Below are 24,957 nucleotides of genomic sequence, written 5' to 3'. Positions count from 1 at the left end.
CTCCCTCTGTTTTATTTTCTTCTAAAGTTCTTTTTTTCTGTGATTTGAATAGTAATTTAAAAGCTCCCCTTTCCTGTGCTCTAAGAAAGAAGAATAGCAAAAAGACTAGAAGGCAGGGATGGGAGGGTGTGCCAAGATGAAGAACAAGAATTGTGAGGCTCTTAAGTCTTCTAATCTCAGCTTCTCCTTCTGGGATGACCAGAAACAGGAGGGCATTCTGGAAAGGCTAGAAGGAAGGTGCTGGGAGGAGACAGAATGTTGAAGGGAAGAGCCTGTCTCAGGCTCTTCCTTCTCCCTCTAGCCTTCTCCATGACTTATCTGCAGTGACCTGTATGCTCCTCGTGGCTGTGAACCCATGAAAGCTCAGGGTGGGGAAAAGAGACAAATGGCATGAAGTAAAATCACACACACACACACACCAGACTCCTCTCTCTCTCTCTCTCTCTCTCTCTCTCCCCCCCCCCCCCCTTCTCCAGACATCTAGAAGAGTTGCTCAAGTGTTGGTCTCCACCACACCCCGCCCTGTCCCAGGTCAATATACACCACCAGGCCACCTCACACCTGAACTTCTGGTTGAGCCAGAAGAGCACTAGAGGCTTGGAGGCAGGGCCAGGAACCCGGCAGGGCCCCAGACTGTGGGCCCAGCCACCACCACTTCTGCCATGCTGGGAACACTCTGCCCCCAGAACCCCCAGAAGGCTGGCAGGAGGAGCAGCTAGACAGGTCAGCGGCAATGTGGGTGGGTACCAGGGAGGCCTCTCCCACTTTCCACCGGGTTCAACCCTGGCCAGAGGGTGCAAGAGTGACCCAGCCCTGCCTCCCAACTTTTAGTTAAACCAGAAGCCAGACATGCAGGGGAGGGGCCAGGAATGTGGCCTGCCAGGTGCAGGGACATTACTGCCTCACTTCCCATCATGGTCCAAGCAGGATCCAAGCCACATGAGTGTACTTGTTGGGCAGATGTAGTCTGGGGTTCTGTTTAGAAAAGCAAATCTTCCATTCCGACTCGGGAGACTGACTGCCATTTGCTGAGCATTGACAACGGATAGGCTGGACTCAACGCGTGGCGGGCCATCTAATTCTAACAACTTTCTACAGTAGCTGCTGTCATTTCCTCCCCTTTGCAGACTAGAAAACAGGAGCTTGGAAGGGTAAATAACTTAATTTCAGCTAACAAAGAGACAGATCCAGAATTCTATTCAAGATAAAACTGACTGCAAAACCCACATTTTTAATCATCAAAATTTTACACTTTTGAAACCATTCTTCTTGGGTGAGCTTTTAGGCACTTTGACCTTGTTTTGTTACAGGAAGAGAATTCAGAGCAAGACAGCACAGAGTTTTCCCCTGTCAATGTCCCCGAAGCCAGGAGTAGGTTCTAGAAATTAGATAAACAAGTGCCAGAGATAATCCACTCATGAAACAGAATTTGAGGGAGTTGGTGGGTAGGAGTGTCCATTCTGGGCTCAGCCTGGCCCGGAGCTGATTTATCTCAAAGTTCAAGTATTCCCCTTGCCTTTTGGCGGCAGCCAATACACGAAAATATATCTACCATGAACTGCAATTGCAGGCCTAAATAACCAGACTGCACATGTAAACCATGCTACATTCAGGTCATCAGTGCACACACACTGTACCCACTAATCCCTAATTGTCCAAGTCTCCTTTTTCAAAGAGATACTGACTGCATCACACCAAGGAGAGGCATAGTAAATCCTGGGAAAGTTCTGGAAACTTTCTGAAGAAAATAATAGATGCAATAAGTGAAGACAGTCACCACTGCCTTTATGTCCAATCATCTTTGAGCTCTTAAAATAAGAGCACCCTAATGATTATATAGCAGTTACAATAATAAATATCATTGATAATTTAACATAATTATAAAATAAACATGTTGAGACAATTTTTCCCCTTCCACAGAGGGCTTCAGAATCCTCAGGATGATGACTTTGGGGGCATGAGGACTATTTATAAAAGATTCTAAGCCGGGCTCAGTGGCTCAGCCTGTAATCCCGCGCCTTTGGGAGGCTGAGGTGAGTGGATTACCTGAGCCCGCGGGTTCGAGACCCGCCTGGGCAGCAAGACCTCATCTCTACAATAAATCAAAAAAAAAAATCAGCCGGGTGTGGTAGCGCATGCCTGTAATTCCGGCTACTCAGAAGGCTGAGGCGGAAGGATGGCCGGAGCCCAGCAGGTTGAGGCTGCAGTGGCTGGGAGCAGCCACTGCACTCCAGTCTGGGCGACAGAGTGAGACTCCAACTCAAAAAAAAAAAAAAAGATTCTCGTCAGCCCAAAGTGCGATTGTGACTTCCCTCCCAGTGCCTGTGGACCCCCAAGAGTCTCCTATTTGTAGTTATCAAGGGAGTTCCCACTTCTGATGGGGAAAGAAAGGCAGCAGGAAACCACTTAGCTGCCCCATTCCCAACCTTCCCTTAGCGAACTACGACGTGACAGCAGACGGTCCCTCCCTCACCCCTTTCTATCCTACAGGCTCCCCCAAGGAAGAATGATGCTCCCTAGAACAATGGCCACAAGAAAACAACCAGAATGAGGAAAGCCAAAGTTTGTGCCAACCCTATTCTCCATCAGAAACAAGACTCAGAGGCTCAAGGGTGGGAGTGTCCATTGTGGACTTAGCATGACCCCGAGCTGACTTGTCTCGAGGTTCAAGTATTTCCCTTGTCTTTAGGGATCAACCAATACATGAAAGTATACCTACCGTGAACTGCCATTGCAGGTCTCAATAAACAGACATTGTGCTAACTTAGGATATATTCAGGAGGTCCCCGGAGCGCACACACTTTGTTCATAAGAGGCCTTCAGAGTGAGCCAGCTCCGCATGCAATATCATTGAGAGCAGCGATCCTCGACTTTTTTGGCAACAGGTCCAGTTTTGTGGAAGACAATTTTTTCCACAAAAATTGGAAGATGGTGGGGAGAGGGGGCTCATCAGGCATCAGATTCTCATAAGGAGCATGTAATCTAGATCCCTCGCATAGCAGTTCACAATAAGGTTCATACTCCTATGAGAATCTGATTCCACTGCTGATCTGAGAGCAGCTGGAGCTCCACTCGACAGCCACTCACCTTCTGCTGTATGACCCGGTTCCTCACAGGCCATGCACCAGTACCAGACAGGCCACGGACCAGTACCAGTCGGCAACCCAGGGATTGGGGCCCCCAATTCAGAGGGAATCAAAAAATCCCCAAACATATGTCCCCCATTATTTTCATTTATTCAATTCAAGCAATTTTTATTGAGCACCTACTGTGTGGGGGTTACCAGAAGATGAAGATACAATGGTCATAAGGTTGCCAGATTTAGCAAATTAAAATCTTGTGTTTTATTCAGCAACTCTAAATTGCCAGCAAGATACCATGACTGCCCACAAGAAATTTAAAATCTAGGCCCCTCTGCTTTTCTTAAGACTTTTGAAACTGGTTAACACCTTAGTAACATGGATTAATCTGATGAGTTTCAAAACGCATAACCTGAGAGAATGATACACAAAAGAAGAAAGTTTTGAGGGGAAGAGAAGGACTAGAAATGTCCAAGGCAAGGCAAGCATCCATAGAATGTTACAGAAGGAGTAAGAATGATTGACCAAGGAAAACAGAATGGCTTCGTGTCCCTAGTTTGGTGGATGGGGTAGGGTCAAGGAATCAAAATGAAGAAACTGTTGCTGAGAACTCAGCATGTTTCACCTGCATTCCAAATAAGTGACAAGTTAGCCAGAAACATTGTAAAGGTTGGTAAACATTTCAATTAGACCTGAACAGGGCATCTGGTGAGCTCTCATGCCAACTTATGGTTTGGGGTGGAAACCATACAAAATGTGGTGGTTTTATAAGGTTTGAACCTGAAAGCAAGCAAAATGTGGTGGTTTTTGCAGTGTTTTTCTTGGAGTTTTTTTAGGTACTCAGGCATAAAAATTCACAGTCAGGCTTGGGAGGTCTGATCTGAAACAATAAAGTTTTCACACTATCCTTTCAGCAGTCCACAAGAAATGGGCATCCAAGAGAAGCTGCTGAGTATTGTTTGAATACCTTTTTTTTTTTTTTTTTTTTTTTGGAGTCAAAGTCTCATTCTGTCACCCAGGCTGAAGTGCAGTGGCATGCTCATGGCCACCACAGCATCAACCAGCTGGGCCCAGACAATTCTTCCACCTCAGCCTTGCAAGTAGCTGAAACTACAGGTGCACACCACCCCACCTGGCTAATTTTCCTTTTAATTTATTGTAGAAACGCGATCTCGCCAAATTGCCCAAGCTGGTCTCAAACCCCTGGGCTCAGGTGATCCTCTTGCCTTGGCCTCCTAAAGTGCTGGGATTACAGGCTTGAGTCACCATGCCTGGTCTCAAGTGTCTTTTAACTATGGTTGATAGATGGGCCATTGAGGTCATGTCTATGTTAAAATTAGTTAAAAACTAATTTTGATCTTTGGAAGGAAGAAAGGGGGTTGCCGTTTCCTAGACCAGTATTCTCTGCCTAGGAAAAAGAAAGCAGGGGTTTTTGTGTGTCATTGTGTTAATAATAAAACCAGTTAATGATTAGTTCCATGGGCAGAAATTTCTTGGTCAGCCTGCTGTGAGCAACTCTGTAGTTTGAATCTAAAGTGAGAGTGGGCTGAGTAAAATATTTGTTTTGTCTTATATGTCAGTTATTAAAGCCACTTCAACTCCTTTGTGGAATTACGTAGGGCATAAATAAATAGGAAGTACTGCAAAGAAGTGGCAGAAATGAAAAGAGGCATTCACGTGGCAGATCTCACCATCCCCCTTCCTAGTAATCTGCCATTTCCCAAACTTAGGGTCCCACATTTTGTGGTGCATTATGCCCAGTGCAATAAAAACAGTTCCTGCCTCTCCACTCCTCCCTCTCTCTGGTCTCCTTTGTCTGAGCAGTCAACTGAAATGCTTCCTGGAAATATGTGTGTGGGGGGGCACACAGTCTGGATATCAAGCAGTCCCAGCTCTACCACAGATTCAGAGTGCCTTGGCTGTGTGGAAGAAAATAGACTGCACGATCCTTCCCAAATCCTTTCTGCAGCTTTCTGTGAAGTTCGGTCTCTGGACTTGCAGCCAAATCAAAATATTTACCCTGTTCTTTCCTTTAAGGACCCTAATATCCCTTCATCATCCCTGGGCATTCCAATGTTCTCACCATGGAGTGTAATTTCTTGTTTTCTTTTGTAATGTTGCAATATTTTATTTTCGAGGGGGCTAAGAGAAAGGTTATAAACATTAATTACAGTTTACATGAGCAGAACAGCAGGATTCATCATTATTATCACTTAACTTGTATATTTATTAAGTTATTCCAGGAAAATCTAGTTAATTTAGAGCTCATGCCTTTGAGACATTTGACAATTCCAAGACAGGGGCTTAACTTTTCCTTTGGTAGAAGAGAGTTTACAGATCTAATTAAATAAGCCTTGCAGGGGGTGATTAATCTTCTTAAGAAAACAAACTGCTTTCAAGCACTCCAGAAACAACTGACAATTAATGAAATAATTACAAAGAATTCTGACCTGCTCATTAAAGCAGATCCAGCCATGAGTCTTGGCCACAGAGCACCAGTCCCTGACTTGTGTTAATATATTCCGTGTAGTAGACTACAGTATTCTGTACTTCTGACATCTCATGGTTTATACTGGTCTTCCTTCAAATCAGCCTGACATCATGAGGACTTTCCTATGTTTCTCTTCAAGAATTCTATGAACCCAAGACGCCAGTGAAACAAATCTAAATGGCCTTTGGAGATGTTTATGATCCCTCCAGTCCTTATTAATTATAATATGGTCTTTAAACCAATGACATAATTGGATTCATTGGAAGCCCACTTGGCTAGGGCATTGTGGTAGTTGAAACACATTAGCACTCATACGGAAAAACCAAATCCTAGCCGGGTGTGGTGGTGCACGTGCCTGTAGTTCCAGCTACTTGGAAGGCTGAAGCAGAAGGATCACCTGAGCCCAGCAGGTCAAGGCTGCGGTGGCCATGAATGTGCCACTGTACTCCAGCCTGGGTGACAGAGTGAAATTCTGACTCAAAAAAAAAAAAAAAAGAAGTAAAAGAAAAAGAAAATCCAAATAGAAGTGATATACATAAACCATATCTTGAACAGTACAATCAAATGTCTAAGGATTAGACAGGTAATCCAACTTGTCCATAAGTTCTTCAACTAAAACAATTTGCCCCAAAATGCCAGGAGTTTATTACAGAGCCCACAATCAAGGCTGCTCATAAGATTACCTGTGGGAATAATTGAGAAATACTAACTAGAGATATCTAAAGGTAGAAGAATCCATCCAATTACAATTTTTTTTATGAATCTGAGCAAAACAGAAAGAAAGAGGTGAATGTTTATTCATTCAACATACACATATTGAGTATTTACTACCCATTGGGCTCATTGTAAGCTCTAAGAAAGATAATTATTACATTGTGCCTGGAACAACTTATAGTCTAAATAAGGAGACAGATAAGTAAAGCAACAAGTAGAATACCCTCTGCAAAATGCTATCAAAGAAATCAGCAGTGGCTACCATGGAGGCATAAAGACAGGTGTATAACTCCAAGCAGCAGAGAAGATTTCCCAGGAGTGACATTCCCTGAGCTGAGTTGGGGAGGCAGGTCAGCCACATGGGCAATGTGCCAGAGAGGGCTTTCTAGAATCAGGAGAGAGCATAGGCAGAAGCAGAAACAAAAAGCACTTGTTAAGTGCTCAGGTTAATGTTAAGCATTAACTGGTATTCTTTGAATGCTTACTTTTCACAAAGCGCCTCGCTAAGCGTTTTATAGGCATTTATTTCATTTAATTCTACCATCACAATTTAAGTCGGTTCTATTATTATTCCAATTGTATGGAAAGGAAACTGAGGCTCAGAGAAGTAGAATAATTTGTTCCCGATTATCCAGCAGTCTGACTCCAGCAGTCTGACCCCATCCCTCCCCCCTTAGACTACACTGCCTCTCTAGGGATACAACAACAGGCACTTGTCTCTCCTCTGTAGATAATGGGGAACCACAGAGAACTTTAGGTGAATCTCCTCAAAGTAAACATAACATTTTTCAATGAGAAAATGACTCCCACTTTTCGTCTTTTCCTTTCAATGCTTTGGTTCAATACCTTAATTATGTCCTTGTTAAGGATGGTTTCCACCTTGGGTAAATAAGGAAGAGTGACTTCAGAAGGACCTTGTGTGCATGTGAGTCACAACCCCTAAAATGAGAGGTGACAACCACAGTGCCTCCAACAAGGAGAAATGGGAAGAGTCCTGTGTCGCTCTGATACGCCATATAGAAACCAGCGTGGTTGTCACACTGTGCATACTTGGTAGGGCCTGTCATTTACGCCTGCTCTCAGAGAGGCAGGGTCAGACTTCTAAGCCCAAATACCTTATATCCAGAATGCTCTGCCAGCAATCTTTGTTTCTAATTGATGGTTTTTAAAGGGCAAGATTTGCTTAGAACCATGTTAGAAAGAAGAGTAGAACTACAGTGATCTAAAATGATCTAATTTTCTAGGAAATTACTACTCTCTACAAGCTGTATAAACTTTAATTAAAAAGACAAGGAGGGTCTATTCTTTCTCCTCACACACATGCACCATGCCAGGCTCTTGGGATACTGGGGAAAGGGAGAGGGCAGACTGAAAAGATTACCATTTTTAACACAACTCTACATAGAATTAAGATGGAATGTTTATTACCATCTTTAAATGCCAATAAGTAACCAACATTTGTTGCTTTTCCAGAGAGAAAGCATCTTTGACTTCAAAACACGGCTAAAATCAGCTTATGAAGTGAACTGCACAGCCGGGCTAAGTCACAAGCAAGACAATACACAAACCAACTCATGTGAACACAACACATTTTTCCAGCTAAATATCATCAAAATAAACATCCCTGGGTTACTTAATGCAATGGTTTATTTGTCTGTAACCAATAAGATGTCCCCAACATCCTGCAGAGGGATATTTTGGCAGTTTCCACTGCAAAATTATGTAGAATCTGACTTTAAGGATGAGAGCAGACTCAAATCTGAAAATCCCCTCAACAATTCACAGGGCCAACTATGCCAGTGAAGACTTCCTGTCTAAACAGTCACTCACTTGGTTCTCTTTCTTTCACCCACTTTTTCTCCCTGAACTCCCTTTTGCCCTTTAGTTCCCCTTCCAAGCTGTGCTCCAAAACCAGGGACCTGAAATCACTTACCAAGGACATATTTGATGCAAAGCAGTGGCACTTTATCCTGCATGGAAAAGCATGAGTGTAGCCTTGGTGTCCGGGTGATCTAGGCTGTCATCAAGACCAGCCCATAGAGGCTTAAAAAGAAAATCAACTTGAATAGGAACAGTTTCAAAGCAGAACAGCACTTTTCACAAATCCAGAAATCTGCATGTGTACCTCCCCACCTACAGATTCTAAAGACAGCTGGGTGGCAGTTACAGCTTTGTAAGCAGCCTCCCAAGACATGTTGACTACATGACAGCAAACTAGGATATGAGGACAGTATGAGTACATGACATGGACCCTTACAATTGCATATACATCACTTGTGCTGTGTGTGTGGTGCAAATACACCAACTCTACTAGCTGATTAACTGTATTTATATATTGGAGGTAGGCTGAAAAGCACTCGAAAATGGATCGGCATGTGTATATGCAAGCAGAGAGAACTGTGTATTGTGTGTATAAATATCAGGTAGCATAAAATGAAATACCCCTGTAGTTGTTTGTTTAGGGACACATTTGGATTGAATGAGCATTATAACAATCATTTCTTTCAAAGCCACAAAAACATCACACTTTTGGTTTTAATAAAGTCTAGTTTTTGGCAGTTCTTTTATCCCATCTGTCATCTCCTAAGCTTTGCTTAGCCAAAGCACTCAGACTTGAATTTTGAAATTGTCAATATAGGCCTTCTAATCTTTAAGTCTTAAATTATCTAAGCAGATTAACTACCATTATTCTATGCTCACAGGACTCAGCGGTAAAGACAGCAGAGGAAATACAACTTTTCTTTCTTTTTTTTCCAGGCAATTAAGTTCCTGTGGAGGTTGTGTTTGGGGCATGTGTTTGGAACACAGTCCAGTGTATTTATGTAAATAACCAGGTAGACATGGTGAGTACATTAACCCCAGCAGCTAGATCTATGAGACAAAAAATGGCTCCATCTAAGTTTAACCATCCCACTTTAAATTCCAGGTTATTCATGGTCCTTATGGACAGGTTTTCAATTTGCCAACAGGCAATGGATATCTGAAATTCAAGGGGGATATCTTGAAGAAACTAAAGAAGAGAGAAAAAAAAAGAAAAGAAAAAGTAAAAGGGGGCTCATTTTCCCAGCAGTACCTAACTCTGAGGTGACCTGATTTCAGCAATGATCTCCCCTCTCAGATCAAAGCAGGATTAATGTGATTCTTGACTGTCTGCACATCTCAAAGCTCTGGAGACTTAAGACACATGCACAAATGCAGCCCTTGAACCAGGGAAAGAAGGTTGAGTGGGGTGGGTCCATAGCCCAGGGCAGCTAACCTGAAGGGATGAGGGACTTGGGGGGTGGTGCAGAACGCCGAGGGCTGTGTGTCTGGGCACACAGTTGCCTTCACTCCTCTCTCCCCTGGGCCAGGGCTTCTGGCTACCGCGTAGGCCAGCACTGAATGGCATCCGACTAATGGTATCCGGAAGGACCTTCCAGCTCTCTGGAGCGCTTGCAGCAGCTCCGGCACATGGGAAGGGAGAGAACCCCGTCGCATGTCTTCACACCAAAACGCTTTCATGTTGCTACAACCAGGCATTTGCAGGGAGGATTTAAAAGAGGGAGCGATCTTATTAAAATATCATATCGTGGAGCTTTGTGTCTCCACGGCCTGCGCATTCCTGGGTACTGGAACCCCTAAAGGGTGAGTGTTTCTGCAGCCTTTGGGGCTTGCTTGTCTTTTTGTGGAGGAAAAAAGCAAGTCCCATATTGCTGGGCTCTCAGAAGGTGAAGAGAAAACTGCTTTCATTTTTAGTGCTTAGTATCCACACTCCTGGGAGGCGGAGCCCCCCAAAACTCAGCTGCGATTTTAGCCGCATGCCTTACCTGGAAGGAGGCCCACAGGGCGGCCCAGCCTTCCCCAGGCCCGCGGGTGCGGGCGAAGGGGCCCCAGCCCGAAATGTGACCTCGGCCTCCACTCTGGGCCGGGACAATGCCATCGAGCCCCAACTTCCTCGACTCTGCAAACCCGACCCCACGAAGGCACCACGCGAGTCCACCCCTGCTCTTTGCAGGGGGAAACTTCGTCCCGCCCCGCTTTCTCAGCACCCTCGAACCCCATCTCTTTTCCCGCTCCACCCGGGTCCGTCGTCCTCCCACTTCCCTCCTCCCCTCCCAATTCTCTCCTCCCCTCCCCCATCCCTGGCAGGAGGCCACACCCCAAACCCGCCCACCCCACACGGCCAGAGCCCAGGAGGTGGCCTGAGATGAAGACGCTGCAGGAGGACCAGGGAGGGAGGTCTTGCCCGACTGGACGCACGGGCCTGGGGTCCTCCCGGCGCCCCCCACCCCTCCTCCACCTCCTTCTTCCTAAGGTCCCTGGCGCCCGCCGGGCCGCGCACGGAGCCTGGGGTGGGGGCAGCCTGGAGTTAGGCTCTCTTCAGGATAAGGGTGCGGGGTTGGGAAGAGGGTTCCCTGCGCTGAAGCCCGGCGGCCCACCCCGCCCACAACCTCTCCCTCTTCGCTTTCGCGTCCCGGCGGCGCCGACTCCCCAGTCTGCCCTGAGCGCCCACCAGGGGGTGGGGGTGGGGTTTCGCCCAAGAACCTCGTGCGTTGCCGCAGCTGGAAAAGGAGCCCGATCGCGACCCCTTGGGTCCAGGACCCAATTCCTAGGACCAAGATGAAGGGCCAGGGAACCTCCATGGCTAAACTCCTCCTGTCGTCTTTTGCCGCCCCAAGCACAGGCAAACTGGACTTCCCTGGTCAGTTCCCTGGCTTGATTTAGCTTTGTCCAAACCAAACCAGGCGGTTAAACCGGCGGTGTTAACCGGTTACTCATTGTTATGCCGGTTTCTTAAGGAAATGTTCAGCCGAACTAGGATTGTTCGGTAATCGGTAACTGGGAGTGACAGCCGCCTGAAAGAAGTCACCCGAAAATTCTACTGGAAAACTTCGAGACATCAGCATCAACTCACGTCCGCCTTTCTCCTCCTGATTTTATACTATTATCTCTGCGCAGCTCTGGCTTGCCAGAGACGGCCTGTCACTCGATAGCAGCCCTGCAGCTAAAAACGTAGTAGTCAGATTCGTTTAAAAAATGTGAAGTTTTAAAATGTTGCCGGATTTCTTTTTTTATACTTTCAAAGTACTAGCTGAAATATCGAATACAATCAGTCGCTGTATTTTAAAGGCCTTTATATTACTGAAAATTTCCTAACCGCCTGTATGATTTTGAAATAAAACTTTAGAGTTAGAATTCAATAAAAGTTATTTAAGTGTTATAACACAGTGGGGTCTCTACAAGTTTTATAGTGTCTGATATTGCTAATGTTTTATTATATGTGGAGCGAGACAGTGAGTCAAAGTCTGATGGGCTGTATTTTTTAAGTTTTTATTTTTAAATGTCATATTTTGGATGTGTCCCCTTGAGTTCCCATACATGGTGTTTTGAGGCTAGTAAACAATCTAAATTTTAAAGAAGGGAAACAGAGGCTCCGGGCTTTCTCTAGTCCATATCTTTTAGAGGCACCACAAATGCCAACCCCTTTGAATTGTATTTGCTAACTCGGAAACAAAACTTAAAGGTAATTTTGGAAGATTAACTTGAAAGAGACAGATAACGGAGTGACTTTTATCTGTATCTCTATCTCTATCCCTCCATATTTTTGAGAGGAGCGTTCTTATATTAGTTACCACCTACAGGGCAATTAAATGATTTATCCTGAAATGCCTAACACCGAGGAGGGCTTTCACCTTGTCTCCCATCCAGCAGTACTTACACATGCACAGCTAGGAAGACGTCCAGCGCTACCCACAGTCAGTGTCACCTGCAAATTGCATGGAATGGAAACACTCCTGGAAGAGTTTATCTTCCATTGTAGTTTGGAATCGCGTGGAGGTATGTATGCACGCGATCCATGTATATGTAATTCTTATACTTTATAGATATTTAGACATACACTTCTTTTTAAATGTTTATGTGGTTAGTCACTTTAAGAGCATCAAAATAAATGGTGCGTTGGCTTACACTCTCTCTCAGGTATTCCCAAACACTGATGAACAAAAATCTTTATGTCGGAAATGAAGAGCCACCCATTTAGCGGGAAGAATGGAAAGGGGAGCTCGATTTATTCTCATTTGTTTATCGCTGGATCCCCGCCCCCCTCCCCCTGCAAATTCATTTGAATAGCTTTCAAGCCGGAAAATGGAACCGCGGCTCCTGCCCTCTATTTCAGCGCGGCGGCAGCGTCCTGGCAACAGCGCAATTTTCTATCATCAAGGATAAATGGCATCGAACAGAACATTCTGATAAAAAAAAAAGAAAGAAAGAAAGGGAAAAAAAAGGCTCCAGCCCAAGGAGCCCGTGATTGCTGGCCTTCCTGTCTGTCATCCCTTTACAAAATCCTCCCCGCAAACCTGAGCGGCTTGCTGTCAGAGCTAATAACGTCTTCGGAAGGGGCTGGGGGGCGGGGAGCGCAGCCTTCCCTGCACAATGTTCCCCTTTATTAAATCGAGTGCTTATTTTTAAATGGCAAATATCTTTGTTTGGTTCCCTGAAAATTAAAACCAAGATGTAGGAAGTTACATGGTGCAGCTATTATTCGCGTCATATCAGAGGATCAAGCCCCTCTCTCGCTCGCCCTTCTGGTTAAGGCTAGACGCTGGGAAGGGGAATTGGGGGGTATCCGGGGTAGGAGGCCTGTGGTTTTAAAAAAAACAACAACACACAATCCGCTCCCCTGCAGGTAAGCTGGGAGTAACTGGAAGCCAGAGGGGCGACTCCTGCGGCCATGAGCGAGTGGCCCCCGCCTCCTCCCACGGAGTGGACCTGTCCGCTGTGGACGTCGCGGTGACCGGTTCTCAGCCACTGGGATCCCTTCTCCTGCCCAGAGGAGAGGGATCACGAGGTCCCAAGTCCGCGTAGGGGGTCCTGAGGGGCTCAGAGGACACCCCTGGAAGGACTCCCTGCGTTGCACGCTCCTTGCTCCAGGAGGAGCCTAAGAACCCATAAGCAGCACCCCACACTTCGAGGGTAGACCGGGGGTTACAGGTACCGGGCTCGGGCTTCCTAGAGGCCTGGGCTAATGCCTAGAGACCGGGCCTTGGGTCCGCCGCGCTACTGGCTCTAGTGCCCGTCGAGTTCTCGGGTCACCAAAGTCCAGACTGAAACCGACACGGCCGGGGTGGGGCGGGGGGAGGCCTGGAGCCGAGTGGAGGGGCTTCGGCGGTGTGGACACCCTCTTCCCCTGAGATCGCTGGGTAGGGAATGCTTTCTCTCTTGAGGGGGGAGGGTAGATGAGAAAGGGGACCTAAAATGAAGAGAAAATTAACTCAAAAATATAAGAATTCTTCAAAGGAGGTCAAAAGGGGGGGCGATGGAGAAGAGTGCAGAAGCCCCTAGGTGTACCCTAAGATGCGGGAGGGGCGAAGGCCCCAAGTCTGGAGAGCGGATCCCGGGAGGCAGGAGGGGGAGGGGTGGTGGGGAAACCTTTGTTTCATGAGGAAGCCTAATGATCGCGCACCTGGAGTCCGGGTCCCCACTCCGCGACGCAGGCGGGCACCCGAGGGCGGGCGCGCATGCCCCAGCCGCGGGCGCCGCGTGACGAGGGGCACACGTGAGCCGGCCCGCGCGCTAACCGCTGCCGCCAATAGAATCCCGCTCCCGCCGCGCCTCCGGGTCACGCCAACACCTGGGCTCCCCCACAGCAGGCCTTTGATGCCCACTCGAGAAATAAAAAAGGGTGTTGTAGTGTTGACTCTCGCCCAGGCACTGAAGATTTCCGTGGGGGAACAGACAGGTTTTAGAACCACAAATACGTTTACTACAAGCAAGGGTTAAAAAACTCAGAATTTAAGGAAAAGTTGGGAGGCAGGAGAGAGGAGGCTGTTTAAAGAGCCCTGGCGGGAAGTCCGCGAACGCTGGGACTGCTGCCTCCGCAGCCCTGAGGTTCGGGCCCCTCCGAGTCTCTCCCAGCCTCACCTGTGTCATGGGAAAATCACACCCGCTGGGCTGACCCGAGGAGCCTCCAACGCCGAGGTACCGCCTGTGCGGGCCTGGCTCTTCCTCCACCCATCCCTGCCACACGTGTTTGCCAGGGAGACGAAGCCAGAACACCTGTGCCCCATCCTGCTCTCTTGCCCAGACACCAAAGCAGCCTGTGGGGCGAGGCCCCGGCCTTGGCTCCCACAGCTGTGAAATGGGACTCATTAGAGAAAGGCAAGGAAAGAGAGGCAGGTGAGTGGATCGGATCTCCAGTGGCGGGACCTCTCTTTCCTCCACCCAGGCTCTGAGGCGGGACAGTTGAGATTGATTCTCAGGGCTGCAGGAAGGGTGGGCCAGCTGGGAGCTATTACCGCCAGCCCCCCTGCACACCAGGCTGTGGCCGCGCCTTTTTGACCACCACAACCACCGGCTACTCCTTCGGCTCTGCATCCCAGCCAGACACTGCCGGCAAATCATGGCCTCCAGCGCCCCTGTCTAGAGGTACTCATGCCCCGTGACAAGAAAACTGCTTGATCTTATTACTGAAATAAAACAGGTGTGGATTATCACTTGTAGTGCCTCTCCCCCTTTGTGCAACTCACAAGTCCCCAACGTAGGATTAGCCTCCAAATGCGTTTGGTCAGGGACACAAGTTTTAGCGCTCAGCTCAAACGTGATGCTGAAAACCCTCCTAGTAGTGCTTCTATTTGTCTCTAGGTCTTTCTCACCCTCCAGTCCTATAATTATAACTGTTTGTTTGTATTTGAGAGTGTGAACCAGGGCCCCACCCCAGGTCTCCAAAATGCAAGACAATAAAGTGTGATCTCAAAGTCTTACTTGATCTAAAAAAAATATTATGTGGCCAATGAGTGTTAAGTTGGAATATTGTTTAAAGCACATAACTTCCAAGAACTGTCTATTTTCACGGAAGATGTCTCCTGAGCTTTCAGAAGTGCCAGCTGGTAGTTTCTGTAGGACACCACAGACTTTCTCACAAAGGTGTTTTTGGATTGTCTTTGAAAAATTGAGCTTTCTCCTAAACTGGCCCAATAAAATCAAAAGTGTGTTGACTTCAATCACATAAGGCTTTAAAATGAGTGAGCCATGATGTTTAAAACACTTTTTTATAATAGATTTCAGAACACTTCTTGTATAATAGATTTATATTTCTGCTTTAAGGAACTGGACAATAACGGTGTGTTTGAAAGGAAATAGAGACCTAAAAAAAGGTTTATCAGCCAACCAATGGTTTTCACAGCCCCCAATTGAAGCAAAATTCTCCCTTCCTTGTCTTGTGAGTGGCTGGGATAAGTGAAGAGGTTTTCCTTCTTGAGCATTTTGGGTAAAATGGAACCAGCATAAACCTCAAATTCATGTCCTGGTCTCTTTCTAGGACAGGTTTCACACCATCCAGGAGGCTAGCTTTGATGACGACTCACTGTCATCTCAGAGAAGAAAAGCCCAGCGGGCTGAGGATCTGAAGGGGAAGACTGAAGTGTGGACACAGGACTGGAGCCAGCACCAGCTGCGGTGTCTAGCTCTGGAGCACCATCCAAGACACCTCCGCTCCTACCCACACTGCCCCGCAAAGTCGTTCTGTCTCCCATTTGGGCCAACCTTAGAGGACCCACTGGTTCCTTCCCATCCCCAGCTGGCATGGCCGGCCATGGACACCCAGTTCCAGCAGGGGTAGTGGTTTAAGAAAAAAAAAATCCTTCCCACGTGGGCCTAAGCCCCTCTGACTTAAATTGAGACTGGTCAAATTGTTAGGAAACAGCAAAGAAGATGAAAGAGGGGAATGACTGAGGAAAATGACTATAAAATTACGGTTCACAGCTCAGAGGCTTCAGGGAACCAACAGGCCTCTTCCTTGAGAACCGTGAGGGCTGTGCCCACAAAGCAGCTGGGACAACCCCCCTGTTTTGGAACTCCAGGATTAGGGTGGCTGGGGTGATTCCCAAAGCTCTAGCATATGTCAGCCAGGAGGAAAGAAGGCAGCCCTCCTCCATCCCAGTGAGCCTCTGGAAGGTACCTGCCTCCCCTCTGCCCCTGCCTGCTCTCCTGTGGTCCTGTGGGAATTATTCTAAGGACAACAGAAAGCCTCAGGGCAGGGCACCCAAGTGACACGTCCCTGGACTGCTGAGTGTGGGGACTTGGTCCTCCCGCGGGACTCTCTGGAGTCCATGCACGGGGCCCTTGGGCAGGTAACAGCCCGGCGAGGCACACAGGGACTGAGCCGGCGTTTTCAAACAACTTGAATTACAGGCTGCATCTTGAATACGAATTAGCCTGCGCTGGTGTGACTTCGCTTTGAAACTCAACTTGTCAAAGTATGGTTTTAATTAAACGTCTTCCGGCCTCGAAAGATTACATGTTTTGTAAAATATATCCTAGCATGAAATTTACTTCTACGATCTGAAATTAAAATTCCTTGTAAATGTTTGCATAAAAAAGAAATAGAAGGAGTGTGTGTGTGTATGTACCAGTTCATCCTCCCTGACTGCACCCTTTAACACGTCCAGCCAGCCCGCCCCGCGCCCGACAGGCCCCAGGCCTGCCCGCCCGTCGCGGCCCAGCCCGGCCAGGGGCGAGGCAGCGCTCCCAGGACGGGCCAGTAACCCGAACCCGCCAGGCAGGCGCGGCCCGCGCTGTTTTGCTGTTGGAGACAATTCCGCAGACAGACAAGTTAATCCCGCACTGATTTGTTTCGGATCCACCGGCGGGACGCTGGAGAACCCCTCGGCTTTGCCGCAGACACCTGCCTCCTTCCTCATCCCGGGCTGCTGCTCGTGTCCCCGAAAAGAACGAGGAAGAGGCGGCGGGGGCGCGGCGGGGCTCGGCGGCTCAGGATAGCGCTTCCCCGTGGCGTGTAAAGTTCTGTAAGAATCCCTGGCTCATACTTAGAACCCCCGAGTGTCCACGGACAGTCGCCCCGGCGACCGTCACAACCGCTCCAAACCAACCGAAGAGCTCGCCTGGACGGAGGAGGAGCCGGGCCTTCCGTGGCCTGTCCGGGGGCGCCCACCCTCACGGAGCCCTCCCAGAGAGAACACGGATCCTCCTTCTCGGCACCGGGAGGGACGGGGCAGGGCGGCTACCCACGCGCGGCGGGTCTTTCTGCTCAACACAGAACCCAGAGCGGGTCCCCGGGGGACCCCCCCAACTGCTTCTGGAGGAACCCGCCAATTCGGTCGGGATTTGCTGGATCCAAGTGACACTAGGAGCACTAGGGGTGGGTGTGATGGGGAGTACGAGGAGGGGGGCCATCTCCTTTCTTCCAGGTAATGGGGGCCCGGGCACCAAGGAAGGGGCGCGCAGGAGGGCGGGGGCCGCGCTGCGCCCCACCTGGCGCTGGCGGGGCGAAGGACGCGCGCGCCTCTCCTGTGGACTCCGTCCCCACTCGGCAGTTAGCAAAGCAAGCCCCGGAGGCAAAGGCAATAATTGCTCCGCGAGCTCCTTCCCGGGGAAGTGTGTAGGCATTTGAAGTGTACTAAAAATAAACGAAGGAGTGAGAAAATGAAAAGGGGACAGAGTGACAATTTGTGGCAATTAAAGCGTCTGCGCGCTGTTGCCGGAGGAACAGGGACCCACAGCGGTTTTTGTTTTCCCAGCCCTGATAATGTGACTACCTCGCTAGGGAATTCGCGCCCCAGGTTGAGAGAGAGAGAGAGAGGGAGAGAGAGAGAGAGAGAGGGAGAGGGAGGGAGATTGCGCGCGTGTGTTCAGCCGCCAGGAGCCCACTGCACTGGCCATCTCCGTGGGCAACGGAGTGGGACGGTGGGGGCTGGGACTGATTCTGGGCCCCCAAACCCCGCGGGCATGAAGAGCAAGCCCAGTCCAGCTCTTCATCCTGTCCCCGGAGCCCCGTCCGCGCTCGGCCGCCACCTCCTGCAGAAAATCTGAACAAGTTTCCCGCTCCAAGGTGTCTACCCTTAAAGGGGAAAACACGATAACACCAACCTTTATTTCACAGCCATAAAAAACGCAAAGGGTGCGGATGGGGGAAGGGGAGGGGGGCGCCCAGCCCAATCAACGCTGGGGAGACATTTTGACAGTGCGCTTGAAATACTGCTCTTAATTTTTGGAAGATTTTCAAGAAGCGGGGGGAGGGAGCGTTTGGGGGCGCTGAGAGGACCACCACTTTCTCCTGCCTGTCACTCAAGCGGCCATAGAGGGCCCCAGCGCCCGGCACACGCGGGACCGCACAGTGTGGGAAATTGTTTCAAGACCCAGCGGGGCTCGTTTCTCTCCGCATCCCCCACCTTTCTTCGGCCGTGAACTTCGCAGGGAGGGTGGTCAGGGAGGGGAGCCCTGGGTGTCGAGACGCCCTGAGCCCAGCGATCAGAAGGGCTCACCCCAGGCCCTGCGCCCAGCCGAGCGCCCGCGTGGACCCGCCCGGCACCTCCACGTCCACCCACCCCGCGTCGGGTCGGATGGGGGTGGGGCAAGCGAAGTTGTACGGCCACCGCCCGCGTCCAGCCTGAGCTGGCTTCAGTGAAAGCTGGCAAATCCGGCGAGTCTCGCAGAAATTTTCTTCGACCCTAATTCAATTTTAAAGCGGATTTTTACTATTAAAAGTGCTGCTGAGCAACACATTGAATTAATCTGACTGTACGGTTTTAATTACAGTGAGGGTTTCTCTACAAATCTCTACAAGACAGTGGCTGGCTCTCGGAAGATGTCTGCCTCCTGACTCCCATTACCCAGCCGGGTTGCCCGCTGACGGCGGCGCGTGGGAGCCAGCTGCCGACGCCCCGCCTCCGCTCTCCGGAGCCTCCTCCGTCCCAGCCCGAGGAGAGCCGAGGACGCCGGCCTGGTCCTGGGGACCGCTGGACCGACACCTCGTGACGCAGCCGTCGCCTTTCAGACTCTTGGGCTCGAGGCCTCCCGAGCCTCGCCCTGAATGCGGGGAAGGGTTCTCCTGCTTGGACGTCGCTGCTGTTACAGGGGGCACGCGTTGCCCTGGCGTCGAGGGCAAAGCAGGCTAGGGGGCGGGAAGGAAGGAACCGCCGGGAGGCAGGAGCCGGGGTCGAGGCTAGTGAACCAAGCGCTGGGTTTGGAGTCTGGTTTTCTAGGCCCGCCCAAGGCCCTGGAAGAAACATACAAGCGTCCGGTCTGCAGGTCCACGGGACCGCTAGTGTCACCGTCAACTCTGCCTGTCTGCTGCTCAACTCATTTTAGGGGATGACGGGATCCCGCGGCCAGGACGAGTGGAAAACGCTCAGGCAGGCGGCCGCGCCCTCCTGCTCCCTCTCCTGAAGCCCTTCTCCTTCTCACACCCTCTCTTTATGTGCCCCCCGCTTGTTTACCACCTTCCGCTTTCCCCTCCACGATGTTTAGTAGGAGAAACGGGGTGAACCCAAGTATGAGCCAGCAAACACACACAACCTTGCAATGTGTATTGCAAGAACGGAAGGCTTGGGCCCTGTGGGGAAGAGCCTATTCACACGTGAGAAGGCCCAGGGCACTGCTGCTTTCTGCAGAAATTAGTGAAACCTACAGAAAAGAAAGAAAAGAAAAGAAAAGAAAAAGGCTGTATTCCCAGGAGAGGATGGGGGAGGGGCTTCCTTTCTCCCAGATTTGTGTTTTAAGGGGGGGGGGGGGTGTTTTTCTGAACAAAAGAAAATAGAAAGGGTATATTTGGAAGAATGGGTTTAAAAACAAAAGCAAACTGCCCTAGCTTCTTCTGAGGGCACTCAAACCCGTGACCCTCTGAGAAAAGTTTTTGCTTTAAAAAAATGAATACATTACCTTCCTATATAGTGGGATATTTCCACATGAAGTGGACAAGAAATGCCTGTGAACAGGTAGGGATAGAGAAACAACCCATCCATTTACATCACAAGGGTAGTCAGATACAGAACAGCCTTCTCTCTCTAATGAAACACGGTTTTCATTTATTTTTCCGTTGTAACAAGAGAACCGTCTAAGAGTTCACATCACAGCAAGAGGATGTCTTCCGTCCCAGGTTTTCCTGAAGAGTCGGCTGGAGCCAGGCTCTCCCTTCATGAGAGGCGTTTGCTGAGACTTTGTTGTTGTTCCTGCTGATGAAGGGGTGCAGGCTTTAAACCGAAGATGCTTGGAGGCATTTAGGAAGACACTAGGGCAGTGATATTAGCTCCTTATTATGCCTAAAAATAGGCTGCTGCTTCCTGTTGATACTTGCTCCCAGCACTCTAGGGCTGCATTCGGTCTCCTGTGGTCTGGGGGTCCTGCCTTCCAGAGCCTGGCTTGATTAAAGCTGACTTCTAACACCCCTTCCCCTCTCCCTCACCCTGATATATTTCCCAGCAGGGCAAACACGGTTTTCAGCCTTGGTTTTGCATACAAACTAAAAAGACAAATGCCAGCATTTATCCTGTTTTTTTAATCTAAGTCTTTAAACCTTGTTGAGTTCTTTTTGTCTGGGCTTAGAGAAATAATCATGTCTGTATATTAGGGTGTGAGGTCCAGTGCTTGTTGAGGGGAAGAGAGAGGAGAAAGGAGGGGAGGAAAGAAGAAAGAGGAGGAGAAAGGAAGTGAGAAAAGACAAGCAGAGGACTTCTGTATACAATCCAAAATTAGGGAAGGTAGAAACGTGTAGCCCCCCCCCCCACCCCCATCAATTCTGAGCCTGCACCTCTGTTCCCTCTTTTACAAAACCTTTGGGTGCTCACACACCTGGGAGTGGGGTCAGGGAGGAGGCAAAGGTGTTAAGTTTGAGGGCCCGGTTGGCTTTGTGTTCAGTCCTGCACTGGACTCCAGGTTTGGAAATGGAGCAAGAGCCTCTAGGTTGGGACATGCAAGGTTAACACTCTCCAAACCAGATCATCGTCTTGAAAAGCCCTGTGAAGCCCCCTGCAGAAGCCAATGCCACTCGAGTTTCTTGGCTGCCTGTTCTTGGGATGCAAGCCTGGAGAGATGAGGAAAAGGTTGCCACCCAACTCCAAGAAGGCTCTTTCTGAATGTGAAATAAACAGAATCCACTTTTTAGCTGGATTTGGGGGTGTTGGGGAGAGGAGGGTGTTAATGAAGACAATTACAGTTTTATCACTAGGGAAAATAGCGCCAAACTCAGAGCGTGTCCTTGCCTGGGCTGATAATTCAGCCACTCCTGAGGATACCATCATTGGCCCAGGCTAAGAAAGTGAAAGGGGCAGTTCCCACATACCCCGATTTGGCAGGTGTGTGTGCTGGGGGAGGAGAGAAAGGTGCAGAGGTTTCCAGGACACCAGGCGCCCTTTCCTCGCACACCTACACAACTGAATTTTACAGTGCATTCAAGGAGGAAAAGACTGGCAGGAATATTTTTTTCTGCCAATGTCTCCCATTGAGAGGGGGGTTCTAAGCATGGCTGTGTAAATCAATACCGAGTTATTTCTTTGAATTCAAAGGCTATTTATCCAGGTCTAATTTCTTTATAATTAACGTGATAACTGAGCCCAACTTAGCAACCAAACCCAGCCGCGTCTTGCCTGGCTGGAAGATATTTCTCCAGTGTAGAGCCTGCAAAACCCACCTCGGGCGTCCAGAGCCTTCCCAGGAGGACAGGCTGTGCCTACACGGGCCCACGGAGCCCACGGGCCACGGAGGTCACTCCTCCAGCGGGCCTGGGGCAACCCGGGAGGTTTTGTGTTGGCAGCCTGCAAGAATTTCTCTCTAAATAACGCTGACACTCGAATACAAGCTCCACCGCCTCCCACCTTAAAACAGGCCTCAAATCGTGCCTCTTAAACCTAGTGAATGTGATCCACACCTACTACAGGCCCCGAGAGAGCCTTAGGCCTCCAAGGCCAGATTGCTGGGTCTACTTTATTTTGAATGATAAAGGCTTCGCTGCCCCGCCGACCCTCCTCCTCCCACCCGAAAGGGTCGGCCCGGGTTCCCCTGCGCGCGAGACAAAGCGGTTGGAGCCAGGACTCCGCTGGCGCCCAACCCGGCGCCGGGGCCTGGAGCCCCTGTGGTGTGCGCCTTCCCGCCGGGCCCCGCAAAACCCGAGTTTTTGTACCTCGCAGAAGGGCTGGAGGTGTGCGGGCTGGGCTAGTACGAATAGGGGTGACCCCAGCCGCCTCGCTTCGGCTCATGACCGCCACCCGGGAAGCTGGGCGAACACCAGGAAGTGATCTGCCGGGTTCCATGAAGAGGAACGACCGCCGTGGAGTCTCTGCGAGCTGAGGCTGGTGGCAGACGCCACACGTGGCCGCCACTCGCAGCGTGCTCCATGCAAGTCGTGTGGGCTCACACTAGCACCCCGGTTCTCTTTTCCTGGCACTGGTAGGAAATAGGGACCGTCGGGCCTGAGATTTCGAGTCTACCCCGCAAGGGCCCATCAAGCCAAGGGGACGCCTGGCTCTCTCCGCGCCGCACCCCCTGACTGCGCCCAGCAGCTCTCAGCAGGACCCTTACCAGACAACTGCCACTTCAGTGCATCTGCTACACCAGGGCCGAGTTCAGGGACCGCGTCCCCTACCTAATGAGGGAGGGCTGGGGGAAATAAAGCGACACCCTGATGATCCCTGCCCGCCTGGCTTCCTGGGGCCTCAGACAAACTAGAAAGGTTGCCTCTATGGAAAAAGGCTGAGCACCCTGGCTAGGGCTCACGCGCGAGACAGTCCCAGACCCGCCGCGAGTCTCCCTGCTCGGGTGAGGCCGACGTAGAGGGGAGCCGGCGAGGACAGCAGTGCACCTGCGACCATAAAGCGAGAGACGCCGCCAGGCACGGCGGACTCCTTCGCCGTGTTAACAGCAGGCTGCAGGGTATAAAGTCATAAAACTGCCACCATTACCTGCTGGCTCTGAGGACCTTAGAGTCAGGCTCGGCGGCGCGCGGCCCGGTGCGCCGAGAGCCCACTGGGGCGGGGGTGGGCGGGAGGTGGGGAGTCTTCTCTCCTCCTGGCCTCCTCTGCTGTCCCCCCGCACCTCCTGCATTTCCCCCTCACCCAGCCCGCCTTTCATTTTCCATGAAGCCCTGTTGTTGTTGTTTTAATTCACTGCCGATTTGTAAACGCGTGGATCGGGTTACCGGCTCGCGTGTTAAAGTGCACTTCTTGTTAAAAGGAGGGGAACAAGCCACACCACTTAAAAGTGAATTCAGAGTTACTGAACCGGCTCCCAAGACTCAGGAGTTCAGCGCGGCGGGCTGGGGACGGGAGGGGGGGGCACGGACGCCGCTGACCCGGGGATTCTGCAGAAAATCCGCGAGCAGCGAGCCTCGGATCTCCCGACATGTTGAAAGAAGGAAAGAAAAAAGGAGGAGAGGGCAGAGCGGCCTGGAGTCCCCTGACTGGGAGCAGGAGCCGCGGCAGGCGAGCTTCGCGTCGGGTGTAAACCGAGTCCTAGCAGCCCCGCGCGCGCCTCCCTTCCCTGGGGGTACAGGGGCGAGTCGTACCACCGCTCCCCTTCTCGGTCGCCTTTGGTCCTGCGGCTTATGGGGTACTGGCGAAGCAGGGTGCAAAGAAGCCCCCAGTAGTTTTCCCAAAGGGAGACGCAGCCTGGTCCCCGCGACCTCCGGACACGGCGACACAGAGTCGTTGGGGTGTGTGTTTCTCCGTGCAGCCGAAGGCTCGCTAATGGGTCTCTGCGCAGACCGAAACCCGGCGCTGGGGCCGAGGGGTCTGCAGGTCTTGCCCACCCGCTCGCATTCCGTGGCAAGCGCAGGACCCCGGCGTCCCCCTGCAGTCCCGGGCCCCCAGCCCGACGCAGCCCGGCCTACCCGCTCCGGCGCCTGCCCGTCTGGGCGCCGGGCCCCGCTCCGGCCCTCCTACCTGGTGGCGGGACCTGAGCCGCACCGGGCTCCGCTGTCTCTGCCCGGCTGTCCGAACCTGCGTGGGTCTGGAGGCCGGAGGGAAAAGGCTAGATCCGCAGCCTTGGGCTGCTCCGAACTCAATGTCTTTCCCCAGTCCATCTTTGAAAGAGAAGTGGTTCTACCACCTGGATGTGCGGATATAAATCCCCTTGCAAATAATAAATGGATTAATAATAACAAGGTATGAAGTTCTTTTTATAGAAAAAAAGGAGAGAATTGAAACTAAATGCGGCAGTTAGACAACCATTTTGATAAGAGGATAATTGAGGCGACACTGGTGTATAATTAGAGGATAATTTATGCTATATCCACTTTTATTCCACCCTCCCAAAATAAACCCAGTCCATAATCATTACAGGCAAATTGTTCTGAATTTTATAGCAGCAATTTGAACAAAGTACTGCAGTTAATCATGGGAGATTTTTGTGTATTCCTGATTAGAACTCTAATTGCCTCCTTCCAGAAAGTAAAAATAACTGTAAAACGACTCTATTTTTATCATTAACAATGTTGACAATAAAATAAAATCAATTGGAATTGTAATCGAGAGACAAATTTAGGACGAAGGCACTTTTACTGGGGTAGTTTATATTGTAATCAAGATTTGCCAAACCACTAACCGCATGTATCATTTGCATATATTTGAAAGCATTACAGTAGCTTCTGTTTTCAATAGGAAAAAATGCATTACTGACAGTCCTCCAACGACTCACTTTCAGAACAGGCTGCTGTGTTCTGGAAAAGGAAAAAAAAAAAAAAAAAGACCCCTCTCCCCTTTTGTCCAATATCTAAGAAATACGGCCTGAAACGGCAGGAACCTCGCCAGAAGAGGGTCTGGGTTTTCTTTTCTTTACCCCCCCCCCCCCGTGGGGTGGAACCCAGGTGTGGGGGTTCTTCCCTCTGTGCTTTCCATAAAGTACGACTAAAAAAAATCCACGGTGACGGGGCGCTCCCACGGGAGTGGAGTGGAACCGAGGTGGTGGTGG

General features: G+C 50.1%; 2 long non-coding RNA genes across 2 annotated transcripts in view; both read right to left on the bottom strand.

Annotated features, from left to right (window-relative positions):
• The window catches only part of LOC103267765, a 35,973-nt gene extending 11,927 nt beyond the window's left edge, over positions 1 to 24,046 (bottom strand). Inside the window, exon 1 of the long non-coding RNA XR_504770.1 lies at positions 23,931 to 24,046. This is a non-coding gene — a long non-coding RNA (uncharacterized LOC103267765). The remainder of the gene's footprint in view (positions 1 to 23,930) is intronic.
• LOC103267764 lies at positions 20,061 to 22,284 on the bottom strand. The gene is made up of 3 exons (XR_504768.1): positions 22,175 to 22,284; positions 20,848 to 21,079; positions 20,061 to 20,231 (listed from the first exon to the last, which is right to left on the bottom strand). It is a non-coding gene; the product is annotated as an uncharacterized LOC103267764 (long non-coding RNA).
• Positions 24,047 to 24,957: the final 911 nt, after the last annotated feature.

The sequence above is a fragment of the Carlito syrichta genome, unplaced genomic scaffold, assembly GCF_000164805.1.
Source record: "Carlito syrichta isolate Samal-C Ts95f unplaced genomic scaffold, Tarsius_syrichta-2.0.1 Scaffold308240, whole genome shotgun sequence".
Taxonomy (NCBI): domain Eukaryota; kingdom Metazoa; phylum Chordata; class Mammalia; order Primates; family Tarsiidae; genus Carlito; species Carlito syrichta.
This window is presented reverse-complemented; position numbering and strand designations above follow the sequence as displayed.